Here is an 11,819-nt window from a genome sequence, read left to right on the forward strand (position 1 = left end):
ATCGCGGTGCGGGGACCGCTCTTCATCGCGGTGCGCGGGCCTCTCTCCATCGCGGCCCCTCCCGTCGCGGGGCACAGGCTCCAGACGCGCAGGCTCAGCAATTGTGGCCCACAGGCCCAGCTGCTCCGTGGCATGTGGGATCTTCCCAGACCAGGGCTCGAACCCGTGTCCCCTGCATTAGCAGGCAGATTCTCAACCACTGCGCCACCAGGGAAGCCCCTCCCTTCTCACTCTTACTGAAAAGTAAATCCGTTAAGTAAGTGGTAGTTTTTTCTGTCTCCCTATCCCCACAGAGTGATGGGTGGGCTGTTCTTTAAAAAGTGGTGCGAGGACAGAGCTGCCCCCAGAGAGTTTGACAAGGAGCCCAGCAGAGTATGAGCTGCTTCTAGAGGTGGGGCTGAGAGACCACAGCTCACTGTCCAGGAGCTAAGACATCCAGCCGGTCCTCTGAGGCCATGAACACGGGGAGCCCTCCTGCCAAGATAGAGGAGCCATCCTTCCACCCAGAGGGACCACCTGTAAGGTTTCCCTGAGGGGCTGACAGGACCCGCCAGTGGGGATGTCCTGAGAAGGAGCAAAGGACAATGCCACTCACCTAGCTCCTGACACAGGTCAAGTGCTCTACCTCTTTTGTGTCCTTGATTCCCCATTGAGACACTTGAGAGAGAGGTCATTATCTCTGTTTTACAGACTGGAGAGCCCACATCCTGGAGCTCCCAGTTCCCTTTAGCTTCCCAACATGTTACCTTGAGGAGAAGTGGAGTTGGCCACCATCTTTTGGTTGATCTCTAGTAAAAAGCTGGAGATTTTTGTCCTTTTAATATGTTTTTCAATGGGGAGAGAGAATAGTAATCCCCACCCCTTTCACTCACCAAAGTTTCTTTGGCAAAGAAATCTTGACTTACTATTTTTTTGCTACTTTAAAAATAAATATTTGAATAAACTCGGAATAATTTTAGATCTATAGACAAGTTACAAAGAAAATACAGGGATCTTACATAGCTTTCACTCAGTTTCCCCTAGGGTCGACATCTAATGTAACCATGGTGCATTTAGAAATTAGCACTTAGAAATTAGTATTGGTATTATACTAATGATTGAACTATGGACTCTTTGGATTTCAGCAATTCATCCACTAATGTCCTTTCCTCTGTTTTAGGATCCAATTTAGGATACCACATTGATTTTGGGAAGCCTTGAATTTTAAGAGAAATTTCAGATTGCCAATAGAGGGTTTGACCCAGGATGAAAAATGGTTTTATTTGTATTTTCCCTCATTTTTCAAAATTCAAAAGGGCTTTGAATATTAAGTGCTCTTTAAAATGCTTCAACAAACTCCTGGCTGCTTCCCTGAGATGCTAATATCAGACAAGCAGAAGTGGTTTGAGGATTTTTGTATAAAGATGCTGCAAAAATGCAAAATATTGGAGTCTTTGGTTGGAAATTTGGGATATTCAAGTCTGCTTCTTTCCCCCAAGTTCTAAGTACTAAAAAATAGGATACTTTTCACACTTCTACCTCACATCTTCCTGTGGAGTCATATGAATTTGGGTTCAGAGTCCTGCTTTTTGCGGAGGGCAAAAGAGAATAAAAGTAGGTGAGGTATTGTGTGAACTCAATTATGCAGTTGGTTTCCCTGGGTTACTGCATCCATTGTTCATAGCATCAGGCTTGAGCTGGCAACATTCCAAGTCATGGAGTGTCTTATTATTTGTCTGGGCTTCTGCTTATCGATTGGGTGTCCTTGCTAATATATTTTGTTTTCTCTTGAAATGGAACTAAAAGTGGGATTATAGTTAGGCATTCTTGACTCTATGACAGGTCCCTTTTATAGTCTACTGGCCTGGTCTCTGGCTTTATAATTCATGCTTTGAAACACTGCCTTAAATGCCCTTACAAATATGTAGACAGAGCTCCCTGCCCTAGTAGAAGGCTGTGACCCAGTGTTGCTGAGCTGGGGGTGGGCTCTTTCTGGGGCAACTCTGTGGTCCTCCTGGCAGGGTGCCCAGTGCAGCTGTATTTCTCATACCTGTTGCCTACTGGCTGCTGGAATCCTTGGGTGCCTCCTCTTTCCTTACCTACCCTGGGGGTTCCTTGAGTCTGGAAAGCACTTTGGAGGGTGGTGCTCCATCTAATTTCATCCAAAGTAGGAAATCCAAAGTGAAGTCCATCTGAATTGTGCTTTCTGCCTGATCCCACGTAAAGAAAAATTCTGTAGTGTTTTAGCGATATCTCACAGCAAAGGAAACCATGCTGAACTCAGAACCTATATCAGAAGTGTTTGTCATCTCAGGCCCCATCTGCAGCACCCAGCTCCATTTCCGGGCAGGAAATGAAACCACAGAAGGCAAGGTAAATACTGATTTTCAAGTCACTGCTTTGGGAGCAGCAATCATTTTCTTGCTGATTTACTTCTAGTGCACGTTTGCCCAAGGTGTGGGGCGAAAGCACTGATCAGATGGGCCCGTGGGGCATTTCAAGTGAACTGTGCTGTTTGGGTCAAAAATTCACACATGTGTCTTCAGGACTAGGGGTTAGACTTCTGCTGCCCCAGGCAATTGGTTGTTAGTGCAGATAGTGGCTTGGGATAACTAGATGTGGTAAAAAGGAAAGTCAGAATTGTAAACTGTCAGAATGGCACTTTGGAAGTTATTTGGTCCAGGTCTTCATTTTACAGGAGAGGAATCAGAAGCTTAAAGAAATTATGTGACCTTTGGAAAGGTCACATAACCCTTTCATGGCAGACCTGAGACGCAAAATTGTGTAGATGACATTTTGAAGTGGCTATTTTAATGCAACCATAGAGCCATTTCGATGGTGCCTAACAGCACTATTTTTAACAGCACAAGGGATGGTTCCACTCTAGTCTTTGACCTCTCCTTATCCCCTTATCTCAGGTTCAGTGAGAAAACATACTGAGATCATTTAGTGATACCTGTTGTAGACATATCGACTATTTCTGTAGCATAAATAAGATGATCTGTAGTGGCACAAAACCGTAGGGTGCTGTGGGTCTCTCCACAAATTGGCATGTCTTGTCTTTGTTTTTATTTTTTTCTTGATGGAAAATTTAAAAATTTTTATATTGTGAAATAAACAACATAAGGCTTAGGTTTCACAATGTACATAGCTGATTCATATATTACTCACATTTCTAGAATATTTCTTGACAATTCCGAAATGTTTATTTTTCCAGGATGTTGAGTTATTTTGTTGAGCCATTGAGATGCCCATACTGGGAAGCTGTGTCCTTCTACCCTTCAGTCTCTCTTCCTTCCCATCCCTCCCAGGACCTTCATCACTGTGGGTGCCCTGTCTCATAGAAATTCAGGAACCTATGGGGAGCAAGGCATAGATGACTGAGGGACATTTAACAACCTATAACCAATAACTCCAGGTGTTTAGTTAAAAAATATTAGGTGAACTGATTAGCTCATGGAATAGGGAGTGTAAGTTCGTGGTACATGCATCAACAAAATGGGAATAATTATTTGCTGCCAATTTCACAAGGATAGGAAGATATGTATATACTGTGCATGTAAGATACTATGTATATGTACATTATATATGACTTACAAATGTCCCAGTTCTCATGGAACTGCCCACAGTTCCCTGAGTTCACCTCTATATTTAGACTTGGGGCCTTTGTCCTAGGGGTTCCCCTGCCTGGATTGCCTTTACACTCTGTTGGCATGGAAAGCATCTTATCTTTTAAGGTCTGGCTCAATTGTTACTACCTCTGAGAAATAGTTCCTTAATCCTTCAGGTTAAATGGACCAGTCCTTTCTTTGTGCCTCCACGTGTCCTTATACATGCCCAGTCACTCTCTACTCGCAATTGTTTATTTGTATGTCTACCTCTCCTCTTGAGGGCAGGGATCATGATCCACCCATCTTAGTGTCCCTGAGCCCAGCGTGGTACCAGGAACACAGTAAAACTCAATAAACATTTGTTATGTAAACCACGTCTTCCAGACGATGATGCTCCAGGAAGTGTTTGAATGGCTGCTTCGGTCATGGGTGTTTAGGTCATGAGTCTGTAGGTCACGGGTGTGTAGGACATCTGGGTCTCCTGCTCCCTGGGTCATGTGGGAGGAGGTGTCCACAGATGTCATGAATACACACACCCCTAAGTACCTGGAACACTCTTGCTTCCAATTTAGCAATTTTGCCAATGAGATGCCAGCATTTTGGGTACTGTGCCTCTAGGTGTTCATATAAACTTGTGGCTGTAAAAGAAAACCTGATTTTTTTCCCCAGTGATTTCCAGTTACCTTTACTGTTGCTTATAAAAATAAAATACTTATTGAAGTGTAATCTTTATCCTGTGTTGATTCCAAATTACCTTTTTATGCTGTTATCTCCTTCCATCTGTGTGATTTTATGATCTGACAATGCATTTGTCAGTCAACAAGTATTTATTGAGAGCGCTGCAGGGTTTCTAGCATAACATTTTTAACACATATCATACTTTTCTTAGGTATTCTCCTGGTGTTATAACTTTGGCTTCTAATACAGTTTAAATGAGAAAAATATTTCACCTGAAGGTGTTTGGAAGTTCATAATCCAGAGATTGGTGCCTTTGATGGGGAAAGGAACGGTCATAATTTATTGGCCTACTGTGTACCAGGCATTATGCTCTGCAATTTACATACATTATCTTATTTAATTCTCATACCTGTCCCAGGTGTAAGTGGTCTGATATTGCATTTTACAGCGAAGGAAACAGATTAAGTGGCAGGCTCCTATAACTAGCAAAGGATCAAGCCGGGCTTGAACTCAGGCCTGTTTGAAACTACAGCGCATACTCTTTCCCATGCATTATTTCCTTATTACATTAAACTGCTCTAAAGGCAAATGTTTGGAATGATTACAGTGGAAAGTAGATTGTAAATTCCTTAAGGCTGGGACTGTGCTTAAAACTGAAGGGCTTCCCTGGTGGCGCAGTGGTTGAGAATCTGCCTGCCAATGCAGGGGACACGGGTTCGAGCCCTGGTCTGGGAAGATCCCACATGCCGCGGAGCGATTAGGCCCGTGACCCACAATTGCTGAGCCTGCGCGTCTGGAGCCTGTGCTTCGCAACAAGAGAGGCCGCGATAGTGAGAGGCCCGCGCACCGCGATGAAGAGTGGCCCCCGCTTGCCGCAACTAGAGAAAGCCCTCGCACAGAAACGAAGACCCAACACAGCCATAAATAAATAAATAAATAAATAATTTAAAAAAAAAAACAAAAAACTGAAATGTGCTGTGTGATGATTTGACATGTCTTTGTGTCTCTTTTTTCCCTATATGTGAAAAATAGGACTCACACTGGGATTCTTCTCTAAGTAGCTGGAAATGATATGATGATTTCTCACCGCCCCTTCTTCCATCAGCCCCAAAGAACAATTCAAAGAACCTAACCCCAAACTTAAAAGCTGTACAGTGATGTTCATGATTCCAACCACGTATTCATCCTTCCCTATCTGTGCTGCTGCTACGTAGGGCTCTTCCTTGTGAGTTATAGGTATTATGTGTATTTTTCTGTCCTTCTGTCCCTCTCTCTATAACAGGTCCTGGAGTAAAGTTAAAAAATAACCTACATTGTATACTTTACAAGGTATTTCAAGGTCGTTCATTCATTTGTCCACTCAGTTGGTTGAACACCTTGTTTATCAATCAATGTTGAACTCTTTGATGTGTCTACAGTGTGTCTGAAAAATGCACTCTGCCCATCCTTGAGGAACTCTTAGGCAAGCATGTACACAGCTGACTGTCCTGTGAACAAAAATCTAAGGGACTTTAGGAGAGTAAGGAATGAATTTTTTGGGGGGAAAGGATGAGAAAAACGTAGGACAAGGAAACCACCAGAAAGCAGGAGTCATGTGAGCTGGATAGTCAGCCGTTGCACAAACATTTTGACCACCTGCTGTGTGTTAGGCACTATAGGAAGCACAGGAACTGCAAAGGTAGAATTACACAGTCCTCATCCTCAAGGCATTCACAGACTAGAAGAGGGAAAGACATGTCAGCAACTGAGTGTTAGGTACCAAGATAGATGTACAAGTTACGGTGCTGCTGCAGATGGATGGTGAATTCTCCTTGGTCTGGGTTCTTAAGGGGAGGAACAGGCAAGAGATCCTAGAAGAGGTGGGTTTAGCAGAGTCTTGAAAGCTGTGAAGGTGTTTAGGGGCAGGGTGAACAGGCAGAGAGGCATGAAGCAGCAAGGCACATTAAGGAACTTCAAGTTGTCAAGAGTTGGGGAGAGGAGTGTGCACCAGTGGGCGGGAGTGAAGGGTGAGTCTGGGTTGATCGGCAAGTGTTTGGAAGAGGAATGTCTTTGAATGCCAAGCTAAGGAGTTTTTATGCTATAGGCCTTGGAAAGCCATGGAAAGATTTTTAAACAAGGGAATGATGTCATCAGAATGGCATTTGAGTATATTTTCATCAAAGTTATAAATGGAAGTAAATGTTGAAAAGTGAAAATTTGACATTATTTTTCATGTATGTTACTGAAGATATTTTTTCTAAAGCATTTACAATTATATATTAAAATTAAAAGAAAAATGGGGGTGGTGGTGGTGGTGGGATGAATTGGGAGATCAGGATTGACATATATACACTAATATATATAAAAGAGATAACTAATAAGAACCTGCTGTATAAAAAAATAAAATGAAATTCAAAAAAAAAAAGAAAAACAAATTATAACTAATGCATGAAATTTTTTAATTAAATTTTTTATTTTCAGATAATTGTAGATTCACATGCAGTTATAAGAAATAATACAGAGAGATCCCATATACCCTTTACCCAGTTTTTTTCAATGATATTATCTTATAAAATTATAGCACAATTTCGCAACCAGGGTATTGAAATTGATAGTTAAGATAAAGAACATTTCTACCACCACAAGAATCCCTCATGTTGCCCTTTTATAACCACACACTTCTTTCTCTCCCCCACTTTCTTCTTAATCCATGGAAATTTATCATTTTTTCCTTTTTTGGATGGTGCTTTCAGTGTCAAGTCTAAGAATTCTTTGCCTAGCACTAGATCCTAAAGATTTTCTCCCATTTTTTCTAAAAGTTTATAGTTTTGTGTTTTACATTTAAGTCTATGATCCATTTTAAGTTAAATTTTGTATAAGGTGTGAGATTTAGGTCAATGTTTTTTTTTTTTTTTCCTATGGATATCCAATTGCTCCAGCGTCATTTATTGAAAAGGCTATATTTCCTCTGTTGAATTGCTTTTGCATGTTTGTCAAAAATCAGTGGGCATATTTGTATGGGCCTATATCTTGGCTCTCTGTTTTGTCCATTGATCTGTGTGTCTATCTCTCCACCAGTATCACACAGTCTTAATAACTATAGCTACACAATAAGTCTTGGAATAGGGTAGATTTATTTCTTCTACTTTATTCCTTTATTTCAAAATGGTTTTAGCTATTCAAGTTCCTTTGCCTTTCTGTATAAATTTTAGAAGAATCTTGTCCATATCTACAAAAAGTCTTGCCCGGATATTGATAGGAATTGTGTTAAACCTGTATAACAATTTGGGGAAAATTGACATCTTTATTAATTTGAGTCTTCTAATCCATAAACATGATATATCTATTTATTTAGATCTTCTTTGATTTTCTTAATCATCATTGCATAGTTTTCAGCATACAAGCCCGGTACATGTTTTGTTAGGTTTACACCCATTTACTTTCTATGTGTGATTGTTAATGGTATTTTATTTTTAATTAAGATGTTTATGTATTCAGTGCTAGTCTATATAAAAACAATGGGTTTTTGCATATTTATCTTGACTCCTGTAACCTTTCTAAATTCACTTATTTGTTCTAGGAGTTTTATTATTTTTTAAAATAGATTCCTTGGGATAGTCTATGTAGACAATCATGTCATCTGCAAATAGGGACAGTTTTGTTTCATATTTTAATGTTTTCTAGTCTGTGTGCCTTTTATTTCCTTTGCATTATTGCACTGGCTATATATGCACTGGCACTATGTTGAGTAAGAGTGGTGACAGCAGACATCCTACCTTGTTCCAGATTTTAGAGGAAAAGCATCTAGTCTTTCACCACTAAGTGTAATGTTAGCTGTAGGTTTTTATAAATTCTTTTTATCAGGTCAGGGTAGTTCCCTCTGTTCCTATTTTTCTGAGAATTTGTATCATGAATGAATATTTAATTTTGCCAAAATTTTTTCTGCATTAATTAATATAATCATGTGATGTTCATTATTTGATTTGTTGACTGGTGGATTACAATTGCTTTTCAAACGTTGAACCAGCTTTGCATCCCTGAAATAAACCCCACTTGGTCATGGTGTATAATTCTTTTTTCATATTGCTTAATTCTATTTGCTAATATTTTGTTAAGTATCTTGGTGTCTAAATTCACAAGGGATATTGGTCTGAGTTTTCTTTTTATGTACCGTTTTTGTTCGGTTTTGGTATCAGGTAATACTAGCTGCATAAAATGAATGGGGAAGTGTTCCCTCCTCTTCCATTTTCTGGAGAGATTGTATAGAATTGGTATTAATTCTTCATTAAATGTTTGGTAGAATTCTCCAGTGAAACCACATGGTTCTGGAGATTTCTTTTTTGGGAGCTTTTAAGTTAAAAATTCAACTTCCTTAATAGTTATAGGGCTATTCAAATGATCTATTTCATATTGGGTGAGTTGTGGTAGTTTTTATTTTTCAAGGGATTGGTCCATTTGCCAGATGTAGGTCTGTAGAGTTTTTTGTAGTATTCATTGGTATTCCTTTTAACATCTGCAGAGTCTGTAGCAATACTGTACCCACTGTTTCATTCCTGATATTGGTAATTTGTTCCCTCTCTCTCCTTCTCTCTCTCTCTTTCTCCCCCTTTTTGTCCGTCTTGCTAGAGTATTGCCAATTTTATTGGTCTTCTCAAAGAATCTACTTTTTATTTCATTGATTTTTCTATGTTATCAATTTCCTTGATTTCTGCTTGTATCATTATTATTTCCTTCTTTTCACTTTGGGTTTATTTTGCTTTTCATTTTCTAGGTTCTTGAGATGGGAGCTTGGATTATTGATTTGAGACTTTTTCTCATTTCTAACATATGCATTTAGTGTTATAAATTTACCTCTTAATACTGCTTTACCTGTGTCTCACAAATTTTGATATGTTGTGTTTTTATTTTCTTTCATTTTGATATATTTTAAAAATTTCCTTCAGACTTCTTCTTTGACCCATGGATTATTTAGAAGTGTGTTGTTTAGTTTCCAAGCATTTGGAGATTTTCCTGTTATCTTTCATTTATTGATTTTTAGTTTGATTCCATTTTGTTCAGAAAACATACACTGTATAATTTAAATTCTTTTACATTTGTTGAGATTTGTTTTATGGCCCAGGCTATGGTCTATCTTGGTATATGTTTTGTGGGCACTTGAAAAGAACATGTATTCTGCTGTTGTTAAGTGGAGTGTTCTATAAATGTTGATTATATTGTTGGTTGATGATGAGTTCTATATTCTTTATGACTTTATGTCTAGTTATTATAACAATTGTTGAGGGAAGGGTGTTGAAGTCTCCAACTATAATTGTGAATTTGTCTATTTCTTCTTTCAGTTGTATCTGTTTTTTCTTCACATATTTTACACCCCATTGTTCGGTGCATACACATTTAGGATTGCTATGTCTTCTTGGTGGATTGACCCTTTCCTATTTATATAACATCCCCCTCTGGGTCTGGTAATTTCTTTGCTTTGAAGTTTACTTTATCTGATATTAATATAGTCACTCCTTATTCCCTTTGATTAATGTTTGCATTATATATCTCTCTCCACCCTTTTACTTTCATCTGCTTACACTGTCATGTTTAAAGTGAGTTTCTTTTAGACAGTATACAGTTGGGTCATGTTTTTTAATCTACTCTCCCAATATCTCTCTTTTAATTGGTGTATTTTGACCATTTACATTTAATGTAATTATTGATAAGGTCAGAATATGCCATTTCCTTTTTTTCCCTCATTCTTCTCTCATTTTTTTTTCATTTCTGTTTTCTTTTTCCTGTCTTCCTGTGGGGTACTTATTCTTTAGAATTCCATTTTGATTTATCTGTAGTGTTTTTGAGTGTATCTCTTTGTATAGCTATTTAAATGGTGGTTCTAGGAATTACATTTTTACATATATATATATATATATATATATATATATATATATATATATATATGACTTGTCACTGTCTGTTGGTGTTGTCAATTTACCAGTTTGAGTGAAATATAGAAGCTTTGCCTCCCTTATATCCCTTTACACTTCCCCATTTACTATATAATTGTCTTAAATTTCCCTCTACATACATTTAGAACCATATCAGACAGTTGTATCATTTTTGCTTCAACCATCAAAAATAATTTAGAAACTCAAGAGGGGAAGGAAAGCCTATTGTATTTACTTATATTTTTTGCTTACATTTTTTCTTCCCTTCTTTTGTAATTCTTTTTCTGTTTGGAGAACTTCCTTTAGCTGTTCTCTTTTTACCAATGAATGGGCATTCTGTGGTTCTGCCTAGCTTCCCAAGGGGTTCCTAGACCCCAGGTTAAGCCCCTTTATTTAGACCACTCGGTGGCAGAGGCATTTGCAGCAGTTATAACTGGTAAAGTCAAGACATTATTTACAAGAGCCAGAGTGCTGGTACTGCTTGGGGTGGGGCAATGGGGGGAAATAAAGGGGGGAGAGGCGCGCAAGATCCAAGGTAGGGAAGTCCATTTCTTCAGCCATGAATGGAATTGGAAGCTCAGGACCTAAAAAAGAGCAGGCAGTAAATGCTACAAATCATGGAGTGAGCTTATAGAGTGAAATGGAAGAAATTTCCTTCGCTTCCTAATGAATTATAATTAATTAATTTTATTGGTGAAACAGAGGAAAAGGAGCACCATTTAAAGCAAGTGTCTTGGAAAGCTGGCACTTCTAAAGGAGTCAAATGGTTTTGGTTCCACTGTACACCTAGATTGGCTTTGGATATGCAAAGCAGGGGAGGGAGCGCCAGTGCTCTGAGCCAGGAGTGGGTGGAATTCCTGGGGGAGTGAGGGAGAGAGGGAGCCTTGCCGCTGCATATTCAGGCATGGTCTGGCCGGTGAGAAATCCCTAGAGAATGTTCAAGAAATGGGACACCTAGTATCAGATGTTAGGTTGTTTGCTGTGTGGTGAGAAAATGCAACCCATCCCTCATGACCTACAAACCATCAATAAAAATTCATCTAACGTACGATGCTTGTAAAAATGATTGCTTTTAGTCAAGAGGATAGGGTTGGGAGAAGAAGGTGCAGAATTATGGAGAGCAGAAAATAAGAATTCAGTAAGGGGAGGAAATTTGGGAGTCAGAGGTGAGAGAAGGATATAGGTTCCCTTGCAATTTGCAGAAATCTCAAGGCAGGCAGTAGATTTTCCCCTAGGCTATAAAATGGGGGGTTTGAGCCAAACAGATGTATATTTTAAGGAGCATAGTAACCCCGCTGACCTCTGAGTAACATCTGTCTAAAGTGATTACCTTTCTAGAGCGCCTTTACATTCATTCACATTTTTTGTTCCCTGATCCTGGGTGTACCCGCGCAGTGGGTGTTCCTGCAGGGCTCGCAGGTGCTGGCCTTCTTTCTTAGTCTTGTGAGACTGGCAGCTGCCCAAGGAGGGAGAGACTGAGGGAAAGTGCAAGGGGGCTTTTAGTAAATCTGGGGAGGGAGGAGATTACTGCAGCTCTGAGAGGCAATGGACAATGTTGGTGGGACCTGATCATTTGAAAAGCATTTGCAAAGCTTCATTTCAAGTTTCCCAGTTCAGTCATATCTAGTTCCCAGGGTGACAGTCC

Source organism: Balaenoptera acutorostrata, chromosome 1, assembly GCF_949987535.1.
Source record: "Balaenoptera acutorostrata chromosome 1, mBalAcu1.1, whole genome shotgun sequence".
In the NCBI taxonomy this organism is placed as follows: Eukaryota; Metazoa; Chordata; class Mammalia; order Artiodactyla; family Balaenopteridae; genus Balaenoptera; species Balaenoptera acutorostrata.